The sequence below is a fragment of the Melopsittacus undulatus genome, chromosome 3, assembly GCF_012275295.1.
Source record: "Melopsittacus undulatus isolate bMelUnd1 chromosome 3, bMelUnd1.mat.Z, whole genome shotgun sequence".
In the NCBI taxonomy this organism is placed as follows: Eukaryota; Metazoa; Chordata; class Aves; order Psittaciformes; family Psittaculidae; genus Melopsittacus; species Melopsittacus undulatus.
The window spans coordinates 40,525,256-40,540,315 of NC_047529.1; the positions used below are offsets into that span (position 1 = coordinate 40,525,256).

The 15,060-nt window shown below is 38.7% G+C and overlaps 1 protein-coding gene across 1 annotated transcript in view; it reads right to left on the bottom strand.

Moving 5' to 3' along the window:
- EYS (eyes shut homolog) overlaps positions 1-15,060 on the bottom strand; it is a 776,683-nt gene that overhangs the window by 296,889 nt on the left and 464,734 nt on the right. The gene's annotated exons all lie outside the window — the stretch shown is intronic.

A 15,060-nucleotide genomic window follows, 5' to 3' on the forward strand; every position in this document is an offset into this window, starting at 1 on the left:
CAATAGTGTGAACTGTACCTACGGAAAAGTTAAACTTGCTACTGTCTCTCCCCTAGTACCCCAACATTTTAGGGTTCAGGCAATTCATAAAAAAAACCCACCAAGCACCCAACCAAACAAATAGAACACCCCCCACATTTTGTGTTTAAAGACAACTACAGATGAAGACCAGCAGCACACCGAACCAAACAGCTTGGTGTCATTGGCAAACTTGCTGAAGGTGCACTCAATCCCACTGTCCGTGTCACCAACAAAGATGTTGAACAAGACCGATCCCAACACTGATCCCTGAGGGATACCACTCATTACTGGTCTCCAGCTGGACACTGAGCCATTGACCACAGCTCTTTGCATGCAGCCATCCAGCCAGTTCTTTATCCCCTGAGTGGTCCACCTATCAAACTGATGTCTCTCCAATTTAGAGACAAGGATGTCATGCGGGACAGTGGTGAACGCTTTACACAAGTCCAGGTAGATGACATTAACTGCTCTACCAATGTCCATCAGTTCCGTAGCCTCATCATAGAAGGTCACCAAATTGGTCAGGCAGAATTTCCCCCTAGTGAAGCCATGCTGGCTGTCACCAAGTATCTTTTTGTTTTTCATGTGCCCTAGCATGCCTTCCAGGAGAATCTGCTCCAAGATTTTGCCAGGCACAGAGGTGAGACTGACTGGTTTGTAATTCCCTGGGTCATCCATTTTTCCCTGCTTGAAAATGGGATTTATATCACCCTTTTTCTGGTCATCGGGAACTTCATCTGACTGCCATGATCTTTCAAATATGATGGACAGTGGCTTAGAAACTTCATTTGCCAGCTCCTTCAGGACCCACGAATGGATTTCATCAGGTCCCGTGGACTTGTGTATGTTCATTACTTAAGATGGTCTCAAACCAGATCCTCTCCTACAGTGGGCCTAGGGTCTTCATTCTCACAGTCCCTGCATCTGCCTTCCAAGACTTGGGTGGTGTGGTCAGAGCATTTGTCAGTGAAGACCAAGGCAAAGAAGTCATTGAGAACCTCAGCCTTCTCCAAATCCAGGTTAGCCAGTTCTCCTGATAGCTTCAGGAGGGGGGCTACATTGTCTCTAGTCTGTCTTTTATTCACTATGCACCTATAAAATCCTTCGTGTTATCCTTAACATCCCTAGCCAAGCTTAATTCTAACTGGGCCTTAGCTTTCCTAAGCTGGTCCCTAGCTTCCCAGACAACACCCCTCTATTCTTCCCAGGCTGCCTGTCCTTGCTTCCACCTTTTATAAGACTCATTTTTCCTTTGAAGTTTCCTCAGCAGCTCCTTATCCATCCAATGAGGTCTCCTGGCCCTCCTGCTGCACTTCCTTCTAATTGGGATGCAACACTCCTGAGCTTACAGTAGGTGATCCTTGAATACCATCTAATAGTCTTGGGGTCCCCCTGCCCTCTAGGGCTATATCCCATGGAACCTTACTAAGCAGGTTCCTGAAGAGGCCAAAGTCTGCTCTCTTGAAGTCCGGGGCAGTGAGCTTACTGCACGCTCTGCTCACTGTCCTGAAAATCTCAAATTCGATCATCTCACGATCACTGCAACCAAGGCAGCCCTGGACCATGACATTTCCAAAGAGCCCTTCTCTGTTGGTGAGCACAAGGTGCTCATGGCACCTCTCCTTGTTGGCTCCTCTATTACTTGCAGAAGGAAGTTGTCTTCCACACAATCGAGGAACCTCCTGGATTGCTTGTGCCAGGCCGTACTGTTGCTCCAATAGATATCAGGGTGATTGAAGTCTTCCATGAGAGCAAGGGCCTGCAAGCATGAGGCTTTTCCTACCTGTCTGTAGAATGCTTCATCCACAGAGTCCTCTTGATCAGGTGGTCTGTAACAGATCCCCACAGCAATGTCCCCCATTGCTGTTCTCCCTTTAACCGTTACCCACAAGCTCTGTTGACTGATCACCTGTCCCCAGAGAGAGTTCCATACTCTCCAGCCTGTCCCTAACATAAATAGCAACTCCCCCTACCTGCCTGCAGTCCTGTCCTTTCTAAAGAGCCTGCAACCTTCCATTTTTCTATGGTGCCTATTATACCATACCCCCGTAGATGTACACACAACTCTAATTCCTCTTGTTCCCCATGCTATGGGTGTTTGTATAGAGGCATCTGAGCTGAGCTCCATATATAGCTGGCTCATTGGCTTGAGTGGCTGGAACATCTCTGCATTGCTCTGAGCATTTATTAGAGGTGCTGGCAGCTGACTGGGTGTGTTGGGATGGAATGATGCCCTCCTCCCCCAACACATCTAGTTTAAAGCTTCCTTGACCAGTCTGGCAAGCCTCCACCCAACACTCAATGTTAATAGTATTATTTAATCATTTCTAGGAAGTCTGGGATTCGAACTTTTGTCTACTGGCTCTATATGTAAATATACTATTTAGCTATAAACATCCCCCTCCCCAAACACTGAATAAAAGGGCAACAACTAAGCATGTACAGCCCTTCGTCTTACAAAGGTAGAACTGAAGTTCCCTGCATAGGTTGCCAATGGTCATCTAGTGATCACAGTCCACAAGACAGGGGCCAGCAACTCTATCTCAGGAACAACAATGCAACATTTATAGTCTTGCAATGTCTTGCAATCTCACCATGTTTTACTTTTACACAAAAAAAACCCCTTCTCTTAATCATGAAATGGAATTTGGTCTAGGTTACTCAAGGAAGCAGTTAGCAGGAAAACCCAAACTTTCCCTTTGGTTATCTGTCTCTTGGTATCTTGATATTGGTTATCTGTGTCTTGTCTATGGCAACATTAAAATCAAAAGAGCTTTGCAATACCTGCCACCTCAGCAGCCAGGCTCTTAGAATAATTCTGGCCTGACTCATTGGAGAAGGGCGGCTGGCGTGATGGGATGCTGGATACATCTATTCCAGTCCTTTATTCATCCTCAAAACATGGTCAGATGTACATAAAATATGGAGACGAAATCTTGACAATTCTTTAGAACTTTATGGAAATTTTATAACTTATATACAAGTTCTCTGGCAGCAGTCTGTGGTCAGCTGAGACCTGTAAGTGGAGTTAAGTACTATGGTATTTCAAATTACTTGCTAGAATACCAGCATGAGCAGATAGAGAAGCAATACATAAGGTCCACTCACATCCACTTAATTTTGTGTTTCCAAGTCTTTTTACCACCCCAGCTTTGCAGAACATTGAAAAACACTGGCCACACTAATTTTTGTCTTTATTATTGCGTAGCGTACATGATTATTTTACTCCTGTCTGAATAGGTGTACCCCAAAACCAGATAGCAAAATCATCTTGTAAAGTTTGTGCCTGGTGGTGCATGATTGTTCAAATGTTTGTAAGAAAATTATTTCCTAAAAATTTTCCTGGAAAGAAAGAGGTCAGGATCTGAAAGTCAACTTGATACCTAATCAAGGAAAAGAACAAAATCACTAGTAATAAAGTTTTTGAAGGTCAAGTGTTTCCTACGGCTACTTCTATGGAAGCTGACTATTCCCAAAATAGAATTTAAATTACATCTTTACAATTCTATTATCTTTAGTATAGTAGGATCTGAGGGTGTAATTTGAAGAGAAAACAGTTTGAAAAAGGACACAAATAAAACTGGGTTCTGATGACTATGTGCAAAATAAAATGTATTCTAATTCAATTTCAGATTAATGTTGTTTATAAAACAGCAAAGGAAAATCCTGTAAAAATATGCCAGTAAGTATGTAGAAGCACATAAACAAGCAAACATAAAGGCAAGTGAAATTACTTTTTTTAATATAGTCATTTCAGGACTCAACTACATATTTAGGGAAATGAATGGATTTATATTTTCCCTCTGTTGTTTGTCCTTTGCCCCAAGTACTGGCCAAAGATGAGTCAGAGACATTGTTACTCATCAGAAGCAGACAAGACAGCAAAAGGACAGCCTTCCAAGAAAGAGCTATAAGGTACAGGATGTTATTCACAAAGGAGGGTCAAAACGTGGTATTTTTTTAATTGTGTTTTAATTGACATTAGAAGTGTGATGATAAAAAAGCCTAGTCTAGAAAAACAAAACTGATGTAGGGAATTTTAAATGCCATTTTATAGTTTAATGTACCTGTAGATCTTGCTGAACATAAAGAAAGAAAGAAAACCAGAAAGCTAAACTACAGTGAAGGCAGGAGAAAAATGAGGTGTGAGAAAACTAAAGATTGCTGCATAAGAACTATAGACATTTTTTTTTTCCCATTAATATAAAAAGAAAATGAGACCAGTGAGAGGAAAAAAGAAAATAAGAAAACAAGTAAGAAAAATAGCACTGTATGTAAGAAAAAAATAGCATTATATATCTGGAACAAGAAGGAAGTTAGTTGAAAATATTAATAATGTGATGGTAAAGAGTGTCAAACTTTCTAGGGTTAATGATAATTCAGCAGCATTTGTTCTCTGTCTTGGAATTCTCTGGCAGAAACAGCAATGCATCCTTTAAGAAATCTTTCTGCTGTCCCTAGGTTCATTGAAAAATCAATCGTATATTGGTTTTGCTATCTCTGTCTTAGGACCATGTTCTGTTAAAACATTCTCAATAAACTCCTAATGAGAATGTAAACTTTGAAAATTTTAAGAGATAGTTCAATGTTAATATGTGATATTTTTTTTTTCCTGTTTACCATGGGTGTTTGACAGTACTATTTCTTGACAGTACTGTTCTAAAGTTCTTTGCAGTTCCATAAGAAGAAGAAAGACTATTTTAACTTACTAACTTATTGTTTTTGCTTATAAAATTAAAAGTATATAATCAAGTGAGATTACTGTTTCTCAGAACAAATTTGCTTACTATATCCAAACTAAGAAACTTACATATATATCTATATATCTTAAATTATACTATTACAGGGATAAAGTTTATCCAGGTTGAACAAAATAACCATAAGACAAATCTTGAGCTTAAATATATCTCCCCATAAAATGTGAATCTCAAATAATTATCCCATTTCAGTTATTTTTCCAGTAGAGTTTACAATTTTTCCCTGACCTAATTACAAATTACCCCATATACAGTTCAGATCTATGTCAATTCATTAATGATCTACAACAAAAGCAACAAATAGAAAAAAAACCACCAGTTCCCTACAACATAGATTCCGCTCAACAAAGAACTGAAAAGAGGAAAACATGAGAAAAGCAGTCCCAAAGACTGCTTAGGTATTATAAACATTCTCATGCTTTTGAGAGCTATGTTGTCTAAATCACGTACAAGTAACCTCTCACTAGAAGAATCATGGGTAAAGGACAACGTCTTTCTAAAAGGCTTTTCAACACATTAGGCTATTAGGATGGTTCTTCAAAGGAAGTAAAATTCTCATGCCTTTCTAAAACGTCTCAGAGTTCAGACTTGACCATAGACTGGTTTGGGTTCAAAGAGACCTTAAAAATCATCTGACTCGCCTGTAATTCCCCTGGTCTTCCTTTTTTCTCCTCTCCAAAATGGAGCAAGTTTTTGTCACTGACTCTTTGGGACTTAGAATGACCATTACTGGATCACAATTAAGACAAATACAATGAAGTCAATCACTTTTGTCAACAGGCTCAGCCTCCATTTTGCTGCACATAAATAACTACTTCTTGACATGGCCTAAATCCAAAAATATGTGTGACAGTGGTGTATTAAAAAAAACAAAACCACAATCAAACAAAAGAAAAACCAACCAATCATTACAATTCTGCTCTGGCTATTCCCAGTCAAGCTTGAAACCACTAGTGAATACCTGAGGATGTGGTATCTTCCCTGGGAGTCTGAAGAGAAGGATTCCTCATGCAGACTACAGGGAAAGCAGGATGTTCTGTCTAAGAGCACTCTAGTTTAATATGCTTTCTTGACATCTCCAAATTAAAATCAGAAAAGACAAACCGTAGCAAGCAAATCAATTGAACAATAGGAAACAAAAAACATCCTTCAACTACTTATGAGTCAACTACAATTTCAGTGAGTTGGAGGAGAGAATATTTTTACCAAACGAGTATAACTTTTAAGAGTACTAAGATCTTGGAGAGATTTGAATAGCAGCAATGATTTAGTAATAATGGGCTGGATTTCAAAAGGAAATACAAATGTACTCAGAGTATAGAAAATTAATTAGCATGCTGTAAAATGACTATTTGATAAATTACTAATACAAATGTACTCAGAGTATAGAAAATTAATTAGCATGCTGTAAAATGACTATTTGATAAATTACTAATGATAAAGACTTTCAAAGTTATACCTTTTTTCAGATCTTCCTGATTTCTCTTGAATGTACTTTATTCTTAAATTTCATTTGTAATTATTTGATGTTTTTCTTATGCAACAATACCATAAAGGATTCATAAAATCCGACAGCTCTTGTATTTTTCAACTTTAAACTTTTCTGAAGAAATTAGAGTTTAGCATTTCAATTTCAACTTTTTCTCTTATAAAGTGAAATAGCTTTTGCAATATGTACCATAGCGGACATATTTTAAAGTAACTGTCTAAAAATCCCTGAAAGAAATAAGGATTTCTGCTCCTGTTTGTAGAATGTTCTTTGCTATTATACATACACATTTTAACAAACACAGCTGGAGGTTCAGGAATGGATATTACACAGAAACAATATGCAGAGAATATGTAACCAATTTTGTTATTGAAGGATGGATATGCAATTTGTGGATGGATGAGCATTCCACCTGACCTGAGCTTAAGCACAGATCATGCTGTAGGTCTTAGCTACCCTTGCAGGTTAGCAGTGAGACCTGCCTAACCTCCTCTGGCTAGAACCAGCTACAGCTGGGAACTTCAATTTGTTTAGCTGGAAACCAGATCATGGATTGCTGAGTGGTACTGAAAACCCATCAAAAAAATTGTATCTAGCATGACTGTAGAAAGTCTAATATGTAAGACTAAATTGGGCTTTTTCAATTAAAGTTTTTACTAAAATTTTTATTGCTCAAGATTTGAAAAACTCCCTTTATACCACTGCTTATAACTCAATGGCAATAGCATCAGTAAGGACTACAATGAGGACGACTCTTCTGTCAAGTCAAGAGATAGCAACAATGAAACTCTGGTTTTCATATAACCCTTGTGAAGTTTTCAGGGTCAGGAATTATCTCTACAGCTTTCCTGATGTTAGTGAGCTCCTCTGGTTATCTTTGATCAGTGGAAGATTGACCCCTCCCATACCAGCTCTCACACTAGTGAAACACAGCATCTGCAGATAGGCACCACGATGGTGAAGGGCAATTGCAGGGGAATGCCCAAACCTTATTTATAAGAATTTCTCCACAGTTAAGTAAATTTGCATGCAAAATGAAGATAACACTTGAGTACTGATTATGAATAGACACTATTGACAGAGAAAAGGGAATAGAAGGTTTAAAAAAATGAACCTAGATTAAGAGCTCCCTTGGATATTTCTGTATGTTTATCTCTGATGATGCTGAAATTTTCTTAAGATTCAGGTGACAGAAGAGGTAAAGAGAGGCTTCCAATACATGCAGAGATGTTTGTTGTGCTAGCCCAACCTTCCAGTATGATTTATTCTCGTTAATTAAAGTTTTTTCTTCTGTATTTAGGCAGTAACATTACTATGTTTATGTTTTTGACTTATTAACATTACTATGAGTTTCATAAAAGAATAAGATTTATTTTTTCCTCTCCTTTCAAATTGTGCCAGAGTTTCTGTTAGGTTTTTGTCTTCACAGCTACTTAATACATGTCTTAATTCAGTCTGTTTTCTCCCTTCTGAAAATACACTGTGTATTTAATTTTTTCCAATGGAAGCTTTCCAATCATCTTACAAGAGAGAAATTCTGTGTTTATGAATATCAGAAAGATAACACTTGAAACCAAAGATGTTAATATTTAGAAATGAATGCTATGTTGAAAGAGACAACCACCTATTTCTGCATTAACTTAGTTTAAATCCTGACAGATTTGGGATACTACTGCCTTGGTTTCAATGTATCTGGCAATGAGACTTCAAATTACTCAAAGACAAGTTAGAGATATTAGACATAGAACACAGAGATCACAGTATCATGTCCATAGCCATAGACTATTAAACCCCTTCAGATTCAGTGCTAGTGACTCAGGAGACAGCACACGAAACCAAGAGCAATGGATGCAAGGTAATACAATCTCAGTACCATGAAACATCAAACCTAAAACTGCTGTAAATTTTCATGTCATTTTGATGAGGCCAGCAATTGATTCTTCAGTAAGTGGCAGAGAGGCAGCTATTCTGTTTTACAAATAATTGAGTTTTTATCTCATTTGCCAGAACAGTACAGAAGCATCTAAACCAGCACAATTTTCTGTTCTATCAGGCTGCAGTCATTGTGCTGGAGTTTCTTGGCAAGTATATACAGATACAGACCTCTGGAGCTCATGCAGTTAGTCTTAGTCTAGAGAGGATTTCCTCTGTTCCTCTGGTCTTGTTCCAAGTACAGATAGCTGCTGCTGACTGAAGGGGATTCAAGACTTTATGTCTATGGTTAGGTTTTGATATGCATCAAGAAACACATTTCGTATAGCCTGACAAGCTTCTCAGGGTTGCACAGAATTATTCTTTAAAAATGATTTTGTTGCTTATTAACCTTCTAGGTTCTCTCAAGACCAGATTCAAAAAGGATTTAATGAACTATTTGAACTGGTACTCCTTAATGTTTACTTTTTCTGGTTCCTACAGAAGAACCCCAAATTTCTTTGTAGGTAAATGCTTCATGAATGCCCCAAATCAACTAGCTGAAGAATCAGTTGCCATTGATAGGAACAGTGCAAAGTCCATCTCCTGGCTCATATTGTATAAACCATAAAGCGTGGTCTGAAACTCAGCACTGGAAAACCATTTTGACTAATTTTTACATTTAGCACTTTACCCTTAACTCTGGTATTTTTAATAGATTAAAACATCAGTGGTTTAATCTGTAGAGAAAGATAGTTCTTGGTAACAAAAATTCAAAATAGAATTTGCAGTAACTGACAGAAAAGGTGCTGATTTTAAAACTCTTCAATGCAATCCACAGCGATTAGATAGTTAAGAACTATTTACTTACTCCCTATTTAATGTAGTTCAAATGATATAAGAAAACAAGAGAACTCTAAGGCCCTTATGAGATAGAAGCAGCGAGCTATATATGACTCTACTGATGGGGCTTTTATCAGGACCACCTATTTGAAGAAATTCCAGTTTGCCAACCATCTCCATTAAAATAAGCACTGTGGTTCTAAACAGTATTTACAATGTTTTTATTCTTGCTACTTCATAGCATTCTTTCTTTGCCCTTACTGCAGGTTCAAATTTGGAAGCACTAGTTTCTGTGACATCTTTACATATAGTTTGTGTAGATGCAGTTTTGTTCCATTACTTATCTCCCACCCCAAGAATCTGCATGATACAATCAGAAATTGGTGATGAAAAGGCTGACACAGCCATTAGGGTGCTTTTTGTGGCTCCCTGAAATGATTCTGCACCTGTGATAGAATGGAGAAACTGCAGACATTCTGCAGTATATTCTGAACATGGTGCTATCTCTCATATAAGCAGCTATCACAATCATATTATTAAAACAGAAAGCTTTTGCTGGGTACAAGTTTCCAGTCAGTATATTTTCAAAATTTCCAAATAGCAGAAGCTACTATTGAGATTTTTAGAAGGGTGTTTGTGGGTTTATTTAAAGTTACAGTGTGCATTAGGAAATCTAAAAAGTAGTGACCAACACATATATTAATAACCACCACATTCTGAGTGCCTTCCTCTCCTAAAACAAAGAAGGAAACACATTTTATTGCCACAAGAGGGTATAAAACTGTCTATAAGCCAAGCATCACAAAAAGCATGAGAGTTATGTACCTTGCTTATAGCTCTATCTTTACTTTTTACTGTGATTGACTGCTCCTCTCTTTTACTAAAATTCCTATTGATCAAATTTTGCCTTTCCTTTCCCTCTTTGAATGGTATATCAGATCTTTGTTCTTTTCTTTCAATTTCTCTCTCATCATCGATTCCTGGCTCTCTCTTATCACACTTAGGAAATTTTCCCCCATGTGCTTCTTGCATGTTAAATAGGTTGCTATTCTAAGGTATTTATACAGTGAATGGTACTTCTTTACTGGTATTAAATGCTTTAATGGAGCTAGTCTTTGAATTGTAAAAGGTCTGTGTTTGCACAAGGTTCACTCCACAAAGCTCATGTGAGGTCAGGCACCAAACAATATTCACAAAACATTTTCCAAGAGACAATTGGTGGGATAATCAGAATATACAGGTACTTTTGATATACTGCTGCTGAAGGTGGACACTATCTGCCAGATCCCTTCCTGAAGAAAGGGGTCAGGAAATTTCTCAATGTACTTGGCAGGAACTTTGTTTACCTTTTAAGAAGGGGAGTGCCAGTGGCACTGTAGCTGCTACCTCCATGAATTATAATCCTACCCCTCTGGAGCCAAGAACAAAAAAAAAATCATTTGTGTACATATGTGCACATACACAGTTTACTTAGATTTATATTAGGAACAATGTGTAAGGAGAAATTTGATCATAAACAGAGAGATACCCAGCACAAAACAAGCGCTAAATTTACTCCTTCAGTGAATTTATACAGTGCAGTAAAAGTCATGCTGACAAAGAATAAACATGCACTTCTACTTTATTCTGTTCTTAAGATTGGTTGTCCACTGTGACTCTTCAACCTTCCAGTTAAAAGCTGAAATAACTCCCCCAAACCACAGAGCCAAATTTCCCCCTTCAGTTCTAGAAGGTCATGACAGCTTAAGTTTCTGAGCTGATGATTGTTACACCAAGTGAACTGGAACAATGAAGAAGGGTTTTGCAATATTAACTTACAGAGCAATAAAATTATGACTGGAAGTCAATGTAGATAAAGGTGATGTTAGACACTAAGAACATAGAGACAAGGAAGCAGAAAAGACCTTATTAGGCTCATGTAGTGGTGATGTCCCCATTCTATGAATACTGAGTGGTCTGGTCCTTTTGTTATAAATTGGCAGTGTAAAATTGGAAAAATAACAGAGGACAACTTCTTTCTTACTAAATAGAGTAGGAAGGATGGAATAATAGTATAAGAAAGGGCTAGGAAGCTATAGCTGACATTAGAAAGTTTAATGAGGCATTCACCATTTTCCAACAGAAAAAACAGAGGACTTATCTTAAATCTATCCCAGCTAACCGAGGCCAACTATCAGCAAATGCACTAATTCCTCATAATTTCCATAATTTTTTAAGTCAACCTGTGTCATTCTGCTCTCCTAGGATTTGTTATGGTATTTGGGAAGACGAAAAACAAGCATTAGGTCAGTGCTTATTCTAAATGACTCAGCAGTGCTTTGTGTTTAATTTGCTGCCCTGAGCCCACAAAAAAGTATACTCACTCGTTTTTTTTTTGAAAAATGCACTTGCAAGTCCTACCTTGAAGCATAAAGTTTATTAAATGCCTTTGAACAATGGTACATACTAAAAAAAAACAAACCAAACCCAATCCAAACCCCCAAAACAAACAACAAAACAAATTAACCACTTTTCCTTACACATGAAATTAAGAAGTTGCGATCACTGGTCTTTCTTTGAATGCAATATTGCATTGTTATTCAAGTAATTCTCTTGAAATAGTGCCTATGTTCTCTGCAAGCTGAAGCTATGCTGACATAAAACCACCACTGTACTGAGAATCCACAGCTCTAAAGGTGGGGCAAACACTGCAGTACTTGGAATCTGTGCAGTGACAGAGGGCAGGGGTGTTGGAACTAGATGATCTTCAGGTCCTTTCCCACTCTAACTATTCCATGATTCTGTGGTCCATTCCCATGAGAATCCCCCATAAGGACACCATCAGGATTTGAAGAAGCATGACCATGAGAGTGACAGCACAAGAACATGGGAAACATACCATCACCACACCTGTGCACATTGGTGGCTCATGCTCAGCTGGTATCCTCTCAGATTCTTCTCAACAGAGATGCTCCCCAGCCAGGCAGTCCCCTATATTTTTCAGTTACAGGTTCTAACAGTAATTTAATTCTCCTGTTGCTACATCAGATACACCAGCATATTAAGTCTTTTGGCAGCAAACTTCTGCCTAAGTTTCTGCTGGTTTTGGCTTCCCCACATCCTTGTATTCCAACTCCCTCCCAATTACTCTAGCCACCTCTCTGTGAAACACAGCCAGCCTCACATACACAGCTGCAGCTCCCTCTATAATTTCACACCATTTTTAGGAAGATTCCTTCAACTTGAACTCTTAATTTCAAATTACTTGTAATATTGTCATGAGTTTACTTCTCACAGCTTTATTCCTTTTGCAAAAATTATCATCTCCAGAAATCTTACTTCTGAAACATTCCTGAATGTGCAAGAACTTTATTGTAGGATTCAAATATCATGAAGACTGACTAGTTCTGCTATTTGTTACACATAATTATTGTGTCTTTTGAGCTGTAACCACAGGTATTAAAACTATGTTTTCCACTCTGCCTACACGCAATACTCTCACTTCACTTACAAACCCAGCAAAGCTTAGCTGACTATTTTAGTACAGTTTATGCCAGTCTTGTGCATCATATCCCACAGATGCTTAGCCAATTTATGCTCTTAAATGGGCGCCTCATTAACTAACAACTTCAATCGTGAATAAATATTCTATACTTGCAGTCTGAATAATGATCTTCTTTGCCATAGGGCAGGGGCATCAGAAACTTTATCTTCACAACTAGAAAATTTTTGATGAGCTACTGCAATTGCAGTATTTCAGATGCTCCACATCATTATGGCACACATTTCTCAATGTAAAAGTATATTCTTCCCTATTGCAGGAAGCGTAAGCTAGCTGAGTGCAACAGGGAATCATGGAATAGTCAGGGCAGTATGTAATGTTATGTCCACTGCCGCATGGAACCATGTCTAACTTTCCAGAAAGAATCAAAGGTGCAAATCCCTCGAAGTGCCCGGTTCACCTCCCCTCTTTCTGTGCTTAAGCAATAACTTGGCTATTCTCCCATACATTAAGTTTTAAAATATATTTTTTAAAAAATACAGTAGGATGTATTCTGAGAGAAAGAATGGTGAACTAAAATCTACCACTTGGATTAACAGAGTTGCTATATACCTTATACAAAGTAGATTTGAAAACTCTGAGAAATTCTCTTGGATACATTTTAACTTGCATTTCTTTGCTAATACTGTTGGAAATAAATAAAACCAATTACTAAAATGCAGAATGGCTCAGTTTCAGAAATTGGAATCTACAGAGCTGTCTTACACAAGTACACTAGCAAGTTCACTTGTGAAAATAATTTTCACATCACATGCCATAAATTATCACATGCTAGTGATGTCCACTTACATCATAAAGATACTAAGAGCTATTAGATTGGTGATTATCACTTCATGCAGATTAAAAGAACAGCAAGAACTACATTTGCTTGAATATTTCTTTTCTAATTCATTTGGCTATTATGAAAGGGGAGAAAGAACACTACTGCTTGCACTATTTTCTGCTTTAAGTAACAAAAAAATGACAGCATTCAGAGAATGAGATATTGCATCTGTAGGAAGGGAAGTGTGCCTATAATCTCATAACTGTTGTACATAGGCACCTGGGAGGTTAAAGTGGGCCATGGGGGTTTTTGTGTGGGCCAAAGAGTTTTCCAAGTGTTGACTGGCATCCATTAATTCCTCTCCCTTCAGTCTGGCAGGGATAAAATTCAGTACCCCCTGGGTCATGTTTTTTTCTGATGGCCATTCCTGTTCCTGTCTCAGTAACACCAGAGCCTGATTCCACCACTCTATCATCTTCTCAGACTCCCTGATGCTTTTTGACCTTTCTACTCCCTCTTAGCTCTGCCACCAGGCAGAGCAGATCATCCACCTGGTCACATCTGACACAGTTGCTGTCTCTTCTGCCATCTGATACTAGAGAAAGGCTCTGGCACTCCCTGCTGCCAGAGACCTGGATGGCAGGAAACTAAATGTTTTTCATGGGGGCTCCATCTAGGTTGCTACACCTTTCCTGGTGAGTGTAGGGGACATAACTTTTTAGCAGGTGGACAGTACATCCAAGCTCCTTCTGGGAGGTTGATAGCCACCAATAGAGCCAATATCTTGAGTTGGTGAGGGGCCTATGACCTTCCTGCAGGAACTGCTGCATTACAAACCTGGGTCGGGGCAATCCCAGGAACATCTACAGGTTGGGCAGAGAAGAGATCCAGAGCAGCCCTGTGGAGAAGGACTTCGGGATATTGGTTGATGAGGAAATGAACATGAGCCGGCTGCAGTATGAGCTCGTAGCTCAGAAAGCCAACCGTATCCTGGGCTGCATCAAAAGGAGCGTGACCAGAAGATAGGAGATGATCCTGTCCCTCTACTCTGCTTTTGTGGGACCTCACTTAGAGTATTGTTTGCAGTTCTGGTGTCCTCAACATAAAAAGGACATAGAAGTGTTGGAACAAGTCCAGAAGAGGGCCACGAGGATGATCAGGGGACTAGTCCCATAAGAAGATAGGCTGAGAAAGCTGGGTCTGTTCAGCCTGGAGAAGACTGTGTGGAGACCTCATAGGAGCCTTCCAGTATCTGAAGGGGGCCTATAGGGATGCTGGTGAGGGACTATTTATTAGGGACTGTAGTGACAGAAGAAGGGGTAATGGGTTAAAACTTAAACAGGGGAAGTTCAGGTTAGCTATAAGGAAGAAGTTCTTTACTGTAAGGGTGGTGAGGATGGGAATAGGTTACCCAAGGAAGTTGAGAATGCTCCATCCCTGGTGATGTTCAAGTCCAGGTTAGACAGAGCCTTGGGTGATATGGTTTAGTGTGAGGTGTCCCTGTCCATGGCAGGGGGGTTTGAAGTAGACGATCTTAAGGTCCTTTCCAACCCTCACTATTATATGATTCTATGAAATATGTCTTCTGCCTGTTGATGATTGCATTATAAGGATACTTCTCACCCATTCAATCAAAGATATGAAACTGTTACAACCCAAAATATGCAGTTAATGAACTCTAACCAAGTAAGCAAACACTAAAAATTTCAAAGAGTAAAGCATGTTAAAGGCTTAC